Source organism: Monopterus albus, unplaced genomic scaffold, assembly GCF_001952655.1.
Source record: "Monopterus albus unplaced genomic scaffold, M_albus_1.0 scaffold60.1, whole genome shotgun sequence".
In the NCBI taxonomy this organism is placed as follows: domain Eukaryota; kingdom Metazoa; phylum Chordata; class Actinopteri; order Synbranchiformes; family Synbranchidae; genus Monopterus; species Monopterus albus.
The window spans coordinates 3,079,078-3,095,685 of NW_018127940.1; the positions used below are offsets into that span (position 1 = coordinate 3,079,078).

The 16,608-nt window shown below is 39.9% G+C and overlaps 1 protein-coding gene across 2 annotated transcripts in view; it reads right to left on the reverse strand.

Moving 5' to 3' along the window:
* lrmda (leucine rich melanocyte differentiation associated) overlaps positions 1–16,608 on the reverse strand; it is a 195,674-nt gene that overhangs the window by 89,592 nt on the left and 89,474 nt on the right. The window lies entirely within an intron of this gene.

Genomic DNA, 16,608 nt, shown 5'->3' on the forward strand with positions numbered 1-16,608 from the left:
AGAGTACAGACTTTTTCATGAGACTATCAGTTCTTCACAAGTTCAGTCTTTACATCAATCAATCACTGCATTTAACACATCCAATCACACTTAACAAAATATGCTACATCAAGCTAAGATATCATCTCACAGCTTCTCCTGCTGCTCAGTCTCAATGTGTCTACAAAATGCAACTATTATAAGCTCGTTCAAACAAAGGGATGTCTTTCATTGTTTTGCCATAATCAACCTTTATTCCATCTATTCAAGTGAGACTATTATAACTGTAGTTTACAGAGAAAGGGTAAATGCACAAAGAAAGAATGTGTGTTAGATTAAATGCATGTAGGCAGAAATATGGGCTGAACCCACTGGCTGTGTATCCCATTACTTTGCTCTCTGCTTCCAACCCTTTGGATTCCATACCGTTCTGTTAACCATCAGCAATTATCTCCCTGTCAGAGCTAAAGGTAACAAATTTCCCCCCATCCAGCCAGCCACTATCATCCTCTGGACACCAGCATCAACTGACAGCAGCTAAATCACGCCAGCCAGCCAAGACTCCTGACAGACAAATGCACTACCTTGGAAAACCGGGGCCCATCAGTCTAAGAAGGGAGGGGAGGAGGAAAGGAAGGGGCGGATGGAACAGGGAGTCTCTCTCCCTGCTGACCTTATACTTCTTTCTTTTTTCCTTCACCCCCCCTTTTTCTTGTAGGAGATGGACTGCCCTGTATTCTGTAAGCACAGAGCAACATTCCCAAATAAGAGAATTATTAATGGAGCTTTCCTTGGTGCTGGTTTATCTTGTAACATCACACTAGGTCCAGGTTTCCCTCTTTTACAGATGGACACAGTGAGCCAAGGCTATGAGTTATCCACACAGCACTCAGCAAAAAAAAAAAACAACAACAACACTAAGGCTCCAACTACAAACACAATATTTCTGCTACCTGGGAAACTTTCTAACACTTGTTTTCAAGATGGAGCAAAAGCTAAAATATATATAATGTGTCTGAATCATTGGCTTTTATATTGTACCCATGTGGCTTTGGGAAATTACTCAAGATCCTCTGACATTTCACTAACCTCACGATTGATCGATAATGAAAACAGCCATTAGCTGCATCCCTGTAAGACATGCCTGGTAATGTATTGATCACATGTTACTGTAACTGACGACAGTGAGTATATCTGACATTTAGCACACAAAACAAAACAAAACAAAACACAACCCAGCAGTAATGAGGCTGACGAATGACCAAAGCAAAATGTGGTTGATCCTAGGTGAAGCAGTGCAATGAGTAGCCTACTTGTGCAGTTTAGTGTGATTAATGTAACAGACTGACAGGTGAGGTTAGGGGAACAAGCTGATCTCTATTCTAAATGACATGACCTTTTTTGTGAGTCAAACATACCCACTATAAAAGTCATTGGTGCGTCATTGCTGCTCAGCATATCGCTTTTCCCATCCCCTCTGTCACTCATTTTGCTTTTTCCATTTTATTTTTTTACGCTCTTTGTTTGATCCACAGTGAAAACAGGGTAAAATAAGGCTAGCAGGTGTAAATCACATTTTCACAGTATTTCTGTAAGTGGTTTACAGCATTAACAGCTCTTCCTATCAGATCACATTAGCATACCGGTGCAGGTAGATTTCTGTGTGCGACACCCTGTATCAGCAAGGGTGAGAGAGGAGGGGAGCTGTACCTGACAATGACCTGTCAAGCCAGATAGGATGTGTTTAACGATAAGCTGCCTGCCTGGATCGCACACACACACACACACACACACACACACACACACACACTAGTCCACAACCTAGCATAAGCAGAGTTCAATGACATTTGAAAACCTCAAAGGTTAGATGTAAGAGGCAGAGCACATGTGATCTGATTTCTGTTTTCTAAATACCAACTGTCACTACTTACGATACTAAATTCGATTCAATATGTAGTGAGTCACAAAAAATACCAGCAGTAATCATACACTGATATTTTGCAAATGGTTTGGGCCTGCAACTAGTGATTAATCTATTGATTATTTAGTCTACAGAATATCAGAAAAAGCTATTGATATTTCCTGGAGCTCATGGTGACATCATAAAATTGCTTGTTTTGCTGATTTGATGAACTTGATGATGTTGATAAAACTGAGAAAAATCCTTTCATTTGAGACCAGCAAATATCTAGATTCATCATTCATTTCATTTGAGACCAGCAAATATCTAGAAATAACCAGGATGTGCTTATCAAGATTGTACATTGAATAGTCAATTATTTCAACACTAAATGCTCATTATTGTTATTAACAGTTGAGGTAACTGCAGCTGTATTAGTAGTTTGACAGTATAAACTGCATTTTCAGGTGTGATCTATAATGTAATATTGTACATCACACTGTAAAAATGAATCAGTGGGGAAAATGCAGAGGCAAAATATTCAGTTTAAGCAGAAATATTCATGAATAATGCAACAACTAAATCACCACAGATTATTGAGTTATCTGCAGCTACTTCTCAGCCAGAACACTCAAAGTCAAAAGCTACCAAGAACCAACTGGGAGCACAAAAACACAGCTGGTGAGGCAGTGACAATCTCACTCCAGAACAAGCTCAGCAGTTTAACAACAGGGGCAACATCTAAGGCAACAGCAAGGATGCAATTGTACTGTAGAACAAGCCAGCAGGGCGTACTGGTTTTACTATAGTAATTGGAGGTCTACACACACACACACACACACAGCGGGCCCCTAGGCAGGATCAATATTTGTTGGGATTGCACCTTGTTCCAACAATGTAAGATTTACAGCAGGCGTGGGGGATTTACACTTTGTCTTAGAAGCAACTCATCAGTGCAACCCAATTACTAACCCCAGAAAGACAGCATTAACATGGGCCCCGCCGCTGCTTTATGGCCCCTCAGCCTGTCTCATTCCAGCCTCTTCAGGCGCTGCCACCATAACGGATACTACAGCTAAAATGTGCTCACAGGAATGAATTCTCAGTCTTTCATTACTCCTACCTTGATTTACTTCATATCATTTCACAGCTACAGAGAAAGATAACACATTGTAAATTACCCCCATCCTGTCTGCTTGTTTCAGCACTGGGGGCGAGCGGCAGTGGGAGGGACAGGGAAACGGGGGGCTATGGCAGCAAGAGGGGGCTCAGGTGTTGGCGCATCTGCCCAGACAAGGATGCATCTTTGTCACCGAAAATTGTTTTGTCCTTGTCAAACTTCTTCCATAGACTGAACTGTACAGTTATGAATGTCCACAGATTATCCAGATTAAAATCCTCACTTGGGGAATGAGCCTACTATTAAAGTAAAATGAGTATGAAAAAAGGATTCAACAAATAAGCACTGAAAATGTAAAACTATAACTTCATAGTTTAACTTAAATACACACAGTAGAACATCTGAATGACAGTTCACTATAAGAAAAAACAGTAACACTGGCACATATAGCAACATCAACCATCACCAAGCTATTGTTTTATTGAGCAGGTGTCATCTTCAGCCCCCAGGCCACTGGCACACACTTGCAAGTCACTGAAACTCCTCTGGCTACTTCTCCACTCACTGTGTGAGTTTAGGGAAGATCATCCACTGGACCTAGTTCTCCCTTAAAACACAGAGTCACAGAGGCAAAATTTCTGTCCGTCAATCATAGCGGAATGCATGAAAAACTGCTGCATCATACACTTTCACAACACTCTACGCTATTGGCAAAGGAATGATTTCTCTCCAAAATGTCAGTGTCACAAAAAAAAAACCCTAAAATATCTTACTCAGTGTTTTCTCATCCTTTAATAATAGCCTGTCTGTCACATTTGCTTTGCCTTTAGACCAGCAATTATTGTGCAAAAGTAAGTGTAGCAAATTCTTAGAGAAAAAAAAACCTAAAATTATTATAAAATATTAGCATCTACTGTATAATATAAAGTTTTCCTTGAGGTTTCCATATTACAATAATCTATTCATTATGTAGCCTTTCATATAACATCTGATGACAGCAAATCTTACCACACCATCTGTTTTCCAGTAACATTCATCTGTGTGTGGTGTCACTGAAACAACACACCGATGTGGGCTGTAGGGAACCCCCCTGTCCTCCCTGTAATTTCCTCCAACCTCCATCCTATTTCAGTGGTTGATAACTAAGAACATTAGTTTTATGCCACTTGCCAAGCTCAAATGAAAAGAGAGCTAACTTTAATGACACCACAATTAATCGGCCCAATAGACAGACAGCTAAAAGACGAGATATTGACTTCATTAAGGATAATGTATTATGTCATTAAGTCAGTAGGGTCACCTTGTGTATCATACAAGCCGGTTAATATATTGGCATTTTCCATGAATAAGATAAATTCAGATGTGAGAGATAAAGCTGATTAGAAAATGTTTCATCCAGGGTGGCGAGCATGCTAGCGAGTCAGGCTGGTGTTGGGAGGCTAGGGGGAAAGAAAAGGGATAATGTGCTTCCAGTAACTCTTAAATCAGAACCCAGATTGATTGGCTGCGGCAATTTAATCATTATTGTTTAGTTCTAATCTACAAAGAGGAACACTCCAGGCATGGATGTCTTTATAGGAGTATGTCAGCAACCCGATTTATTTTCCAATGTTACCATTGATTTAAGGATCCAAACAACCTAGATTAGTATTAACTTTTAGTTTTTTAACCATGCAATGTATGAAAATCATTATTGCTTTTTCTACATCTCACTAGATAATACTGTCATAAAACGATGCTAACTTAGTCATATTTTTAATTATATTAGTCCATTAAACTCACTGGATATTATACAATTGTATTTATGTCACCGTCCAGTACAATGACATCAAAGTCCCCCCTCTCAGCTGTGTCTGTCTCTTTTCCTAGAACATCTCCCTCAGGAGAATTGAGAGCTATTGGAGTTCCACTGCTTTGTACTGCGACCTTGCTAGTTTCTTTTTGGGGGGGATCTGTGTGATTATCGGCAGTTTCTCATCTGGTGGAGGTTCCACTCATTTGTCATGATTATTGCTGAGTTCTGGCCTGTCATTGGCTGCAAAAGATCAATGGCTTTGGACTCTCCCTCTGTTGTTTCTTCGCTAAATGAGGCTTTCCCTCTATCCATCCATCCATTCTATCCATACAGCCTTCTTTCTCTCTCTTCCTCCTGAGTCACTTCATCAATTTGGTAGTCTATATATCTTTTTTCCCCCATCAATGCTGACAGTCTCTATTTCAGGTATTGGAAATACCAAACTGTGGAGTCACTGCTACTCATTCTTGCTTTGTAAAGAAGCTTTTCTTGCTCTACTCAACTTATATAGGTAAAAAATAAGTCATCATGTAAATAAATCATATTTAAAAAATACTATATGCTGTAACTAAAATGCAAGTGTAGGGTCCACATCTACATATTGTCTTTTCTAAGCAAAACAGACTATGCTCTTATTTTGCATCTTTGGAGAGATATGCCACTCAATCAGTCTGAAAGGTATAGATGCATGTCAAACAGTTAATTTACATTTCAACTTAAAGGTCTTCTAAAAGAATATTTAAAATATGTTTCTTTAATTCCCAAATTATTGAAGGTGATTTAATATGTTTTGCATTTACTAATTCCATCATGGGCTGGATCATAAGCCTCCATTCTAACTCATCTGGGAAAATAGCTTCCCCCAAAAAAAAAAAAAACTTCCAAACATTACGTGCTGTGAAACCTCACATAAACCAAAATCTTGTGCCAGATCTTGAGCCGAAGACTGCATGAGTTCCATGCCCCTGGTAATAACATCAAACTCTTGGGAAGGTTTTTAATCACTATACCAGCCTCTAATGTCCTCATTAAAATCCATACACAGTATCTCCATCAACTGTATCTTCTGTATGCTGCTTGGGCCTGACAGAAAGTTCACAAGTAAGTGTATCATTATATCATGATCTGTAATTCTAAGTTCTCAGAATAACTCTTTTTTGATTATGCAAGTCAGTGGTTAGTGGCCCTTTAAATATCACAGTTTATATTTGTAGAAAATGAGAGTGTAATTTAGTGCTCAAAGAAGCTACAGAGAACTTTAATTATGTGTCCTTAATGAGGAATAAATTATGGCAAGACTAATTGCTTATGAATGTGAAGACACAGATCATGGCTCCTGCTGCACCACACATACTGCAGCTACGGCAAAACGAAGAGCTGGTTTTGCTACATGGGTTCTAGATTACATGTATACTGCTTTGTTGACCCATATGCATAATTCACCAACCATTATGCATGGTTAGAAAATGCAGCACCTGGCGGATGTATAAATAAATGCACATCATGAAAATGTCACAAAAATCAGCGTTTATAAGATGACGTCAAAGCCGTAACATAACACCAAGACAACTGACGCGGTCATTGAATCTTGCTATGCTGCATCGATCTGCATAACATACATGATGCCCTTCCACCGAAGACCCACAAAACAGAAGCAATTGCTCCAGTGTGAAAAGCCACTGAGCATACAGTCATGTCAGTAATGAACACAAGAGCCTCCGAGCCTCTCCTCATGGGTCGCAAAATTAAAGTGCCTTTCATACAAGGTCAAGAAGGATCAGACGAGGCTCATTAAAAATATTATACTACTTTATGTAAATAGCAAGGGATGATGCACTACAGTAATGCTCAACCTGCCTTTGTCTTTGTTTCAGGCACATCAATGGGCTCAAGTTAATATAAAATCACCTTTTTATTGCATGTCCCTCAGCTTGTACATGTAGCTGGTGGATGTACAGTGATCTAAATGATTGATGAAGAAGTAGCAATACAGGGAGTCTAGGACACAGTAGATGTGGTATAGAGTCAGACTGACTTTAGTTATACGTAAAAGTAGCTCTGCAGACTGTTGAAGGCAGCCCAGAGCTAGTCTGGTGCCACCTTGAGAGTGAGTAGGAGAGCTGATGAGTTTTATCACCTCGCCAAAGCCTTCCACGGGAACTTCTAATTGACGGCTGGGCCTGTTCCTCTGTCCCACACAATTTCCTGTCATGCCTCTCCTGCTGCCATACAGCTCTCACTACTCGTACTACAGTTCTCCACCTCTTTCCTCCTTCAGTCTATCCCTCACTCTTTCTCTCTCTACCTTTGTTTTCACCCATAACTGTTCCCCATCTCCTTTCCTTTCCCCTGTTTCTGCCGCGCTACGGCTTGGCTGAGCAGGCCTGACAGGCGGATTCCTTTGCTTTTCACCATATTAAAGCCACTTTCTTGCTCTGACAGCCTGCTCTATCCTGCCACCTCATAGCTCTGACTTCACACTTCTCTGGGCAGCCACTGCCTCTTGACAGACCACTGTCACTTCCCATCATGCTCTCTGCTGATCGCGCCTCCCTTCTCCGCCGCTCTGACACCCCCCCCATACCCAACCAACCCCTCCTCGGCAAGCCTGCACGAGCCAACTTCCATTGCAGTGCAATTATTTTTTTGACAAGCCATCCATCAGCCTTAACTTTAAAAGCACTCTCCACTGATATCCATTGTTAAGCCCCCCTTTGCAGCTCCTGCCTTCTCCCTCAAGATAGAGCTTGCATGAGAGAATATGATATCAGACATCACCAAAACTACCAAACCATGTAAATTTACTTTGTTCTCGGCTATGTTTCCAATTTCACGTCCAATTTTTCGGTACATTATGCGTAGTTGTTGTGCCTAATACAATGTTGTCAAAACCCATTAGAGTTTTCTTCCTTAGTCGCCTCCGAAAACAGGTTACAATTGGTATTCTATATGTGTAAGGCAAACGCATTGCAACCATCTGCAGTTTAATCTTATTAAAATTATCTGTTCAGCTCTTACATTCTTCGGTGAGAGCAATTTGCAGGCATTAGCAAAGTCACATATGAAAATGTCAGTATGTCAACTAATAACAACGAAAGCAAAGGGAGTGCATCGCTGTGAGTCAATAACGCTGCCTTGCTGGTGACACAAATTTGATGGTAATCTAAGAAAATGAATAAGGAGAAAAGCTCTGCGGCATCTGAAAAAGAATCTTGTCCTGTGTTCAATCATTTGGCGCTCTTCCACTTGGCCTACATCTTAGCCTTGCAGCCGAGAAAGAGGGGCATGACAACAAAGTGCTCTCTCATCACTGCTGTCTGGCTTGTTCAAACAGAACAGCACGCATTACATGTGCATGATGAGTTGGTTGCATTGCGCACATCTTTATCTGACCAGTGCTGCCTTGTGAAAAATATGATGCTTTGAGGATCATGAATATGCCTGCCGAAGCTCCAAAAGTACAATTAAAAACATTCTCACTGGCTTCATGCATCTTTATGAACTGTATATTCTCCATACACTGATGGTATAATGAGGATGAGTTTATGGATCTCTTACAATGACACCAATTGATTACTTTTCTTCAACTTACAGAAGCACTGCTGTGGCAAATTTTTAATAAAATGCAGTGTAGTTCATTTAGCAACCTATTAGATTGTGAAGATATTTACACAAAATGGCCATACATGTCAAAAAAGGACAAAATGTCAATGATATGAGTGAGCTGAACACTCAACAGTGACACATTACAGGTTATCCACCATCAAACTAAAATAAAATGGGTGTAAGCAAAAGAACTGTGCAACTGCAGCAGCAGTTCATAAAGACTATCAAAGCTAGGAAAATAAGAAGTGACAAAATTTCTATAACAACACAAACGCTGCTTGGCTGCTACACTACAGAATCACTCGGCCAAGCGAGTTTGTAAACTTGAAGCCAATTGCATTCAAAAGCTACTCTTCAACAAAAAGGAAACAATTATCAAGCTGATATAAGCATGTGTCTGGCTGACTTAATGAATATCAAATTATACACAAACACTAATAAATCATCATTATCCCCCAAATCTTAATTGATCCCACAATTAAACATGACAAATGCTACATATGGCAAAACTTGACTTTATTCTTTCTCAAAAAGGGACTATTTATCTTTCTCTTTTCCTAGTGCGTCATAGCTAATTTCACATTGAGTGTGCTGCTAATTAACAGGGACAGAGACAATTTTAGTGCAGGATAATTTCTTTTGTTTACAGCAGGGAGCCTTCTGTTTCAAATAATTTCCAAGGCTCTTAGAGACTCTGTTTTGCTACTAATGGCATCTATTTCAACCTTACCCCAAGTTTTGGACTGACAGTGTCCTTGCTGTCAATTTACCTTAATAATTATGGGTAGCATTTAAATTGCTCAATCCACTTCAATAATAATGGTTTGTTTTTCAAACCTGTTAAGGGATATTAGTATAAAGAGCTGATATTCAGTGAGGATCATTCTACATGTGAGCCTGAAAACGATTAATTACATGCTTATGCGAAAGTAGGCGTGTTTGTTCACAAATGCATTTTACTGTTTCCGTGTGTACGAGCGTGTGTGTATGTGTGTGTGAACAGTGACATGTTTATTTGAGCTGTGTTGTCTTTACACCTTTTGCAGATACTGACTGCATGCACAGCAGACACCTGCCACTGTTGCTGGCCCTGACAGCTCTGGTCCCAGCAAAGCGAAGCACAGCACCAGCATATGGTTATCAATGATCCAGATGGCTTCTGCTTGTCTCCAGACTGACAACTTTGTTCCTCCATTATCAAACACTAGTAATTAAACATAATCAAGTAGGTGTTAATTAGACATAATGAAACAATTTCTGTTTGGTCAGAGCCTACTATTTGCCAATTACTTGTAATTATATGCACTAAGCACTTCAGTGTAATATCTGTCGGTGGTGGAACAGGCATGCAGTCAAACAGCGGGGCTGTGTCATTTTGCTAGGCTGAAGAGCCTTTTGTTTTGTCTAAAAATTTGGCAGATTTAAACCTGCAGCTCTCTGATTGGCCAGCCTGTCACAGCTGCCTGAGGGGGGAACAAAGGGAGCGTCATACTTCTTGATGACAGCACCAGGGGAAGTTTGACATTCCCAGGACAGGACGGCCGTTAATCAGAGTGACCCCTGACCCCAACCCAAGGGACCCAGCACCACCGCTGGTCGTATACACACCTGGAAGCCATGCATGTTTCTGTGGGAAATTAAAGCTGTAAATTTGCTTAGTTGAGATCAGAGAAGAGATACAGCTTAGAAAGGTGGGAGGACAAGTAAGAAGATAAAAGCCAGAAAGAAGAATGAAGAAAAGAAGACAAAATTTGACAAATTCAGAGTCAGGAGGAGACAGGAGTGGTAACTTGCCCATTAAAGAGGACTGAGGTAGAAAGCTGCTGGCATTATGTCTTTGTATGCATGTGGAGCACAATAAAACTGATGTTGAATTGAAAAAATATTTGTCTATTCTTTTGGAGAAGAGCAGCCTGAATGTCTTCTGTAACCCCCTTGATTCGATATCATATCCTCTATGAAGACAGGATAGATATTCTTGTTATTATTTGCCTGACAGAGGAATGGGTTTTCACCATTTTGCTCCTCTGATGGGGGAATAATTGCTTTTGTCCCAGGATTAGCATTGAATTAATATATATTAATATATATGTGCTAACCCCAGCAATTCAGCACCAGTCAAAAAACTGATAATATAATCTATAAACTATAATCATATAATCAATACATAAAACAAATAAAAAAAGAATATTAATGTAAACATACTAACACTACTACTACTACTAATAATAATAATAATAATACTAATAATAATAATAATAACAGTGTTCCATTATTATCTCTACTGTGTCAAATATATACTTTAATACTGAAAACAAAATTAGTTACAGTAAGACCCACTGGATGCAAATAAATTGTGCAACATCGCCTCTGCCACCTCTTAACTGTCTCTATGGGCGTGTTGATGCAGGCCGACAGTGGCGTGAAAACATTGTTATATTTAACAAAAAATGTGAATATGCTAGCTTGTTAGCAGGTCTCCTCCAGCTTTGTGTTGTTAACTCACCACTTCATCTGACAATTTCTACAGGTTTGCGGCAAGATGCGTTTATCTTTTCTTGGTCCATAGTTGAGTGGAATTCTAGAGGCTGCAACTATTATTCTTCCATCCATGGACGTTGTACCGTTCACCCGTCTTCAAACAGGCCACTTTGTCAGATTTCACTGCGTCACTTCTGGGCGAATTTTGATTTACATAATGTAAATTTAGTTATTTCTTTTTACTTCTTTTCATATCACCTGGAATCCCACACTGCTTTGTGAAACAATTCCCTTGTCTCTCTTAAAAAATGAACTGGGGCAAATTCCATGTGGTGCCACACCACGCTCAGTGGATCTTCACCATTAGACTCAGTGCAGGGCGTAGAGTTTGCTACAAGATGTTTATTTTGAAAGTTTCTACGCTGAGACATTTAAAAAGATACAATCAAAGCCAGTTCTTTTAATTGATTATTCCTATTATCACAAAACTTGGAAGTGGGGTGCTCATTACAGGCTCTATGGGTAAATTTCATGTTAGTGATAATGGTGCTACATGGTGCTGTAGTTGTCATGAAACAAGAAACAGCCTCCACGCTGTAAAGCTGCGCATGCTTAACAACCATACTGTACATTTTTGAACCGATCCATCATCTGTGCCAGCTGTCTAATTTCAGCTTCCACACAAGTACACTGCAAGTCTGAGCATCACCAAAGTCATCCTAATTAAAGATGACTATAGATGTAAAAGAGCTTGTTTGTGTGCGGAGTTAGTCATTTCTCTAAAGAGGCATCAACAACACTGTAAATAAGTCATATACAGTGAGCTGGTAATCACAGAGGCCATAACCCAGGACCAGCCCTTGCCCATAATTACTGTGGCCCAGCGTAATCAACAGCACATCATCAGCTATGAGCTGGAAAACTACTCCCATTTACTCCACCCTGTAACATAACACCGTCTCCACTGACTAAGGATACAGCCACCCAGTGTGTGAGTAACAACATTAATGTGTTTATTTTATAGCTAAGGGGCTATACTTAGATACCCATCTTCATCTAACAAAATGTACAAACACTAATGATAGAAAGATTAAATGAGTCTGTACTGGGTTAAAGAAACAAATGACAGCTGTTACAGGTGACAAAAACTCAATAGCACCACACAATACATCTTCAGAAGTAATATACAGTCAAATCAACACCTCTCTAAACAGTTTAAAAATCTTCCATGAGGGCAGGATTTATTGCAGGTCTGTTGTATTAGAGTACATTTGTTTTAGCTCATGTTTTATGCATTTGGTTTTTGTTGCTTGAAATACAAAGCTGCTTTGAGGAAACTAACTCTTTTTAATTGTCTAGCCTAAACGCACACATTTTATGTATAGATTGCAAAATGGGAGCTAAATTAAAACTGAACATCAACTGCATTGCACTGTATAGGATCATAACCAATTTAGCTGTTTTTGTACCGAATCACGGACCCTGTATTGTGATACAGAGCATATTGTGTGAGAGGGATGGATACACACATGTGCCTTGGATGGATTTGTCCCTGTATGAACACTGAACAACTGTATATAACAGGGTCATGAGTTTAAAAGGTTGCTCCTATTCAATTTTGGGTCTGGCATTAAATCAAACACACATGGACAGTGTCAACAGCATAGATTTTTCCTTTAAGATGCTGTATATTAATTTTACCACAGCATCAACCCTTAGGGACCATAAAGATAAATAACATGCCATGGAATATCTGAAAAATGGCATCAACCTAAATTCTCAGCCTGGACCGAAGCCTTTCTCTCTACTCCTGCTTTGTAATGACATAAAGTCATAAGGAAAAGTGGATGGAGGGCTGGTGAGGTGCTGAGGCCCGAGCTGCTTGTCAGTGGCATGACTGATCACCGAGGCCAACTCTAAAAGGATTGCTGGTGGAAATAAAGACACCAGTATGTCAGCTGTAAGCTCCTCAGAAGGACCCATCAGACAAGTGGATGTGTATTGACAGGCCAGAGAGAGAGAGAGACATGAAGGGAGGACAGAGAGTGAGAGAGAAAGAGGAAGTGTCCCAGAGTCGCTCACCTTGGAAGCAGACTGCAATGTCAGCCGACCCGGTGGCCATCACTCTCAGGTCCTGTCCAGGGTATTATTTAAAGCCAAACAAATATCAAGGGCTGAATGTCACCACAAGGACACCCAGGCCTCATCTCCACCAATCAGTGTCTTGGGTTTCAAATCACCCTTTCTCCTTCCCTCGCTGACAAATCCATCTTCCTCATTCCTATACCCTGCTTCACACACCCCATTCGACCCTTGACTACCACACTGAGGGGCGGCACTGTGCAACAGATTTACGATCCCCTCCGTCTCAGGCCAAGCACAATTTATTGACATTAGTTGTCAGCTTTCTTTTTGAGAAATTGCACGTAGAATTAATTTTTACTACGTCTTAATGTTAAATATCCTGGAAACACTAAATTTCATGGTAGGTGATGCTCAGAGCCGCATAAGCATATATCAAGTTCTTTGGCTTCACTGAAAGACCATTTTTTAAGACTTTTAATTTAATAAGAAGCAGTTCATAACCGCTTCATCTCAGCTGTTAATTACACATCCTTTATGCTGAGGAATGATCTTGGGACACTATTTAATGCATCAAAAGTTTAAGTAATTTAATTTAATTGTTTTTATTACTTAATCATGTCCAAGGCCACATAACTAGACGAAGAACAACCTGAACACAGTATCTCAGTGTCATTCTGAAAGGAGAAAAATGTTCTGCAGTTAAATAATTATGTCCTTCAAAATACAAAAAGAAAAATTTTTGAAACTGTTATGGATTGGTGATTTTGTTGTGTTGTAGAGCTATACATTACCTCCAATCCAAATGGAACAATAAGAATGCAACTGACCATATATACATGTAGGTGTTGTCTACAATCTTGTTTACATTTTTAGTAAGGAGACTGTCTTGTGCAGATAAAGAATTGTGCTTTTAAAATATCACATAAAGCTTGTATATTGCTGTCAGTTCTTGTACACCATAACTTCTAGTGTCTACTTACACAACATATTAATTAATATTCATCATGAAAAGATGGGGTAACCTAATGCATAGAATAAAATCTAAGGTAATGAATATATTTGCCTCAAGTTTCTTGGCGCTTTTGACAACTGTCTGAAAAGCAGCTTAACCCAAACAAGAAAACACAGTAAAATAAATCAGAATCTTGGCAATAAACATGTAAATCTTGAACGATATATACTTGCCTTTTTCTCTTCCTCAATAACAGCTGCTGCAAAGGCCTGCTGAGCACAAGCGGCCATAAAAGTATGTAAAATAAATTAGGAGAGCATAATGAGAGGCTCCAGCAATTCCCCTATAAATATAACGTAACGACCACAACTAAAATGTCAGGGAATCCAATAAATCAATTTCTCAGGGACAGACCAGCCTTAATGTGCTGAACACACAGTCATATTTATAATTCTTTTTGTGTGTGTGTCGTCAGTGGATCTCATTTTTTGGAGAGAGGGCAACCAGGGAAAGGGTGCAGCTCAACATGGGTCCCTCTCACATGAGGAAGGTTTAATATGTGTTCTATGTGATTCATCACCATGACATGGACACCTGAGGCCTGGGCCCGCTCCATTTCTACTGCCTAAATGGTTTCTTGGGGACTTTCCTACACACATGCTCATGCAACCACATGTACACATAGTAGAGAGCTGAGAGAGACAGAGGGGGAGAGAAACAGAGATGAGTAATGGATTGACAGAGCAGTCCTCATTTAAAAAGAGAGTGCTGTTTTGTCCTAGCCATGACATAGAGTCCAGAGTCGCCCAGTGTCACCAGTGCAGGAACTAATTCACTTGTGATATAAAGAGTGCGAAAATCCCAGGGAAAATGAGATGATTGAGATTACAAGCCCATTTCAGATAACCAAGATGCTAAGAGAGGAGTATTCATAGAGGCACAAGGGTTGCGGACCCATTACACCCAGTGAGAGTTACTTCAAACTACATAACCTTTACCCTGCAGACTTTTCGGGTTCCAATCTTCATAAGTCCACATACACCCTCGCAGATCTGCACGGTGTCATCAAAGCAAAATATCAGCTATTGTACATACACTATACAATCTTATACTGCTGCATAACATTACCATCTTCACACAGACATTACCGGCTGCATCACAATTGCTGTTTGACCTCATAAGAGCTAGGTGTTCTAAAAAACAAAACTAGCAGAACAGCAAACTGCATAGGAATGCAATTATTCGAATAGCATTGCAAGCTAAAAAAGTCCAGTCAGTTATAAACAGCATTATAAGGAGTGCCATGATTGATGGATGAATCATGGAGCCTTTATAGAGGAGCATACGCATATACATATGCATGCCTGTGTTTCCACTGGGAAAGGTTAGGTGCTCTAAAAAAAACGTGATATTTTCAAAAACTGTCTGGATGTCAAAAGCAACGCTACGGTTAAGATGTCAAAGAATGAACTGCATCAATAAAGACTGGAAAGAACTGACTTGATGTATTAGAACATCTGTTGCAGTATCCTTCTTTGTTTTTTATTTCTTGGTGTTTTATGGCAGTCGGCAAACAATGAAATCATGCATCACCAACTGGACTTGAGTGTGAATTGGGAGGCTAACATTTAGTGTCAGTTGAAGGCGAAAGGAAGGTGGTGGATGGGTCCAACAAACACCTGGCTTTCACGCAGAAAACTGCAGATCGAGTCCCTTGTGCGACATTTTTCATTCTTGAACGTGTTTTAACCGAACCCATGGCCTTTCCCCAACCATAACCATGTTATACTTGGCACCCACTTTATTAAGTACACCTGTACAATTGTATATGATTCAGTGCAAAACTTCAGCTTAACATCTGTGTTTATGAAGCTCAAAATGTTTCAGTTGTTGGTGAAATTGTCATAAATGGATACATTCATTTATATGTTTATTATTGAGGTCAGAGTTAAAGGTCATGTTGTACTGGACTACATTATATTTAGAGGTGTCTATGTTTTTGTCCTCCACAGCTACATACATGAATATAATGTAATATAGTACAACGCCACCTTTAACTATGACCTTAATAATAATGCAGTGCCACCATTCCAAACCTCTTTATACGCAGGAAACATAGCAATTGTACAGGGGTATCTAATAAAGTGGCCAGTGAGGCGTTATTGTAAGGCTACTACCTTTTGTGGTGTAGACCACTGTAGCCAATATACATTTTGCTGTTAGATAGGTTTGTTCCATCTGTTTCTAATAGCAAGGGGTAATTGAGCCGACTTCCAGCCAGCGCAGAGTGAGGCAGAGTCCCACCTTAAACAGAGCCGGCTCAGCAAGACACTTGATTGGCTGAGATGTTAAGCTGAGGGAAAAGTCCTCATATTCAGCATTCACTTTTTATCCATAATTTCAATGAGAAAAGATACTGTATGTCGTTTCTCAGCTGCTCGTGTTGCCCCCACGTAATCAAGATGTGGAAGACAGTGTTTTGGTAGTGCAGTGGAAACACAGTCGAGCCAGGGAGCAGCTCAGTACAACTCTGCTGCACCCCCCTCAGCTCAGCAGGAGAGGTCAAAAGACACCATAACGTAACTGTGGAATCTATTGTATATAGTGTTGTATAATGCAAGCTTCTCTCACATTTTCAGTTCTGTTCTTAAACTGTCCATCAGTTTCAGCCTCTAGAGGTGGCTTGTTTA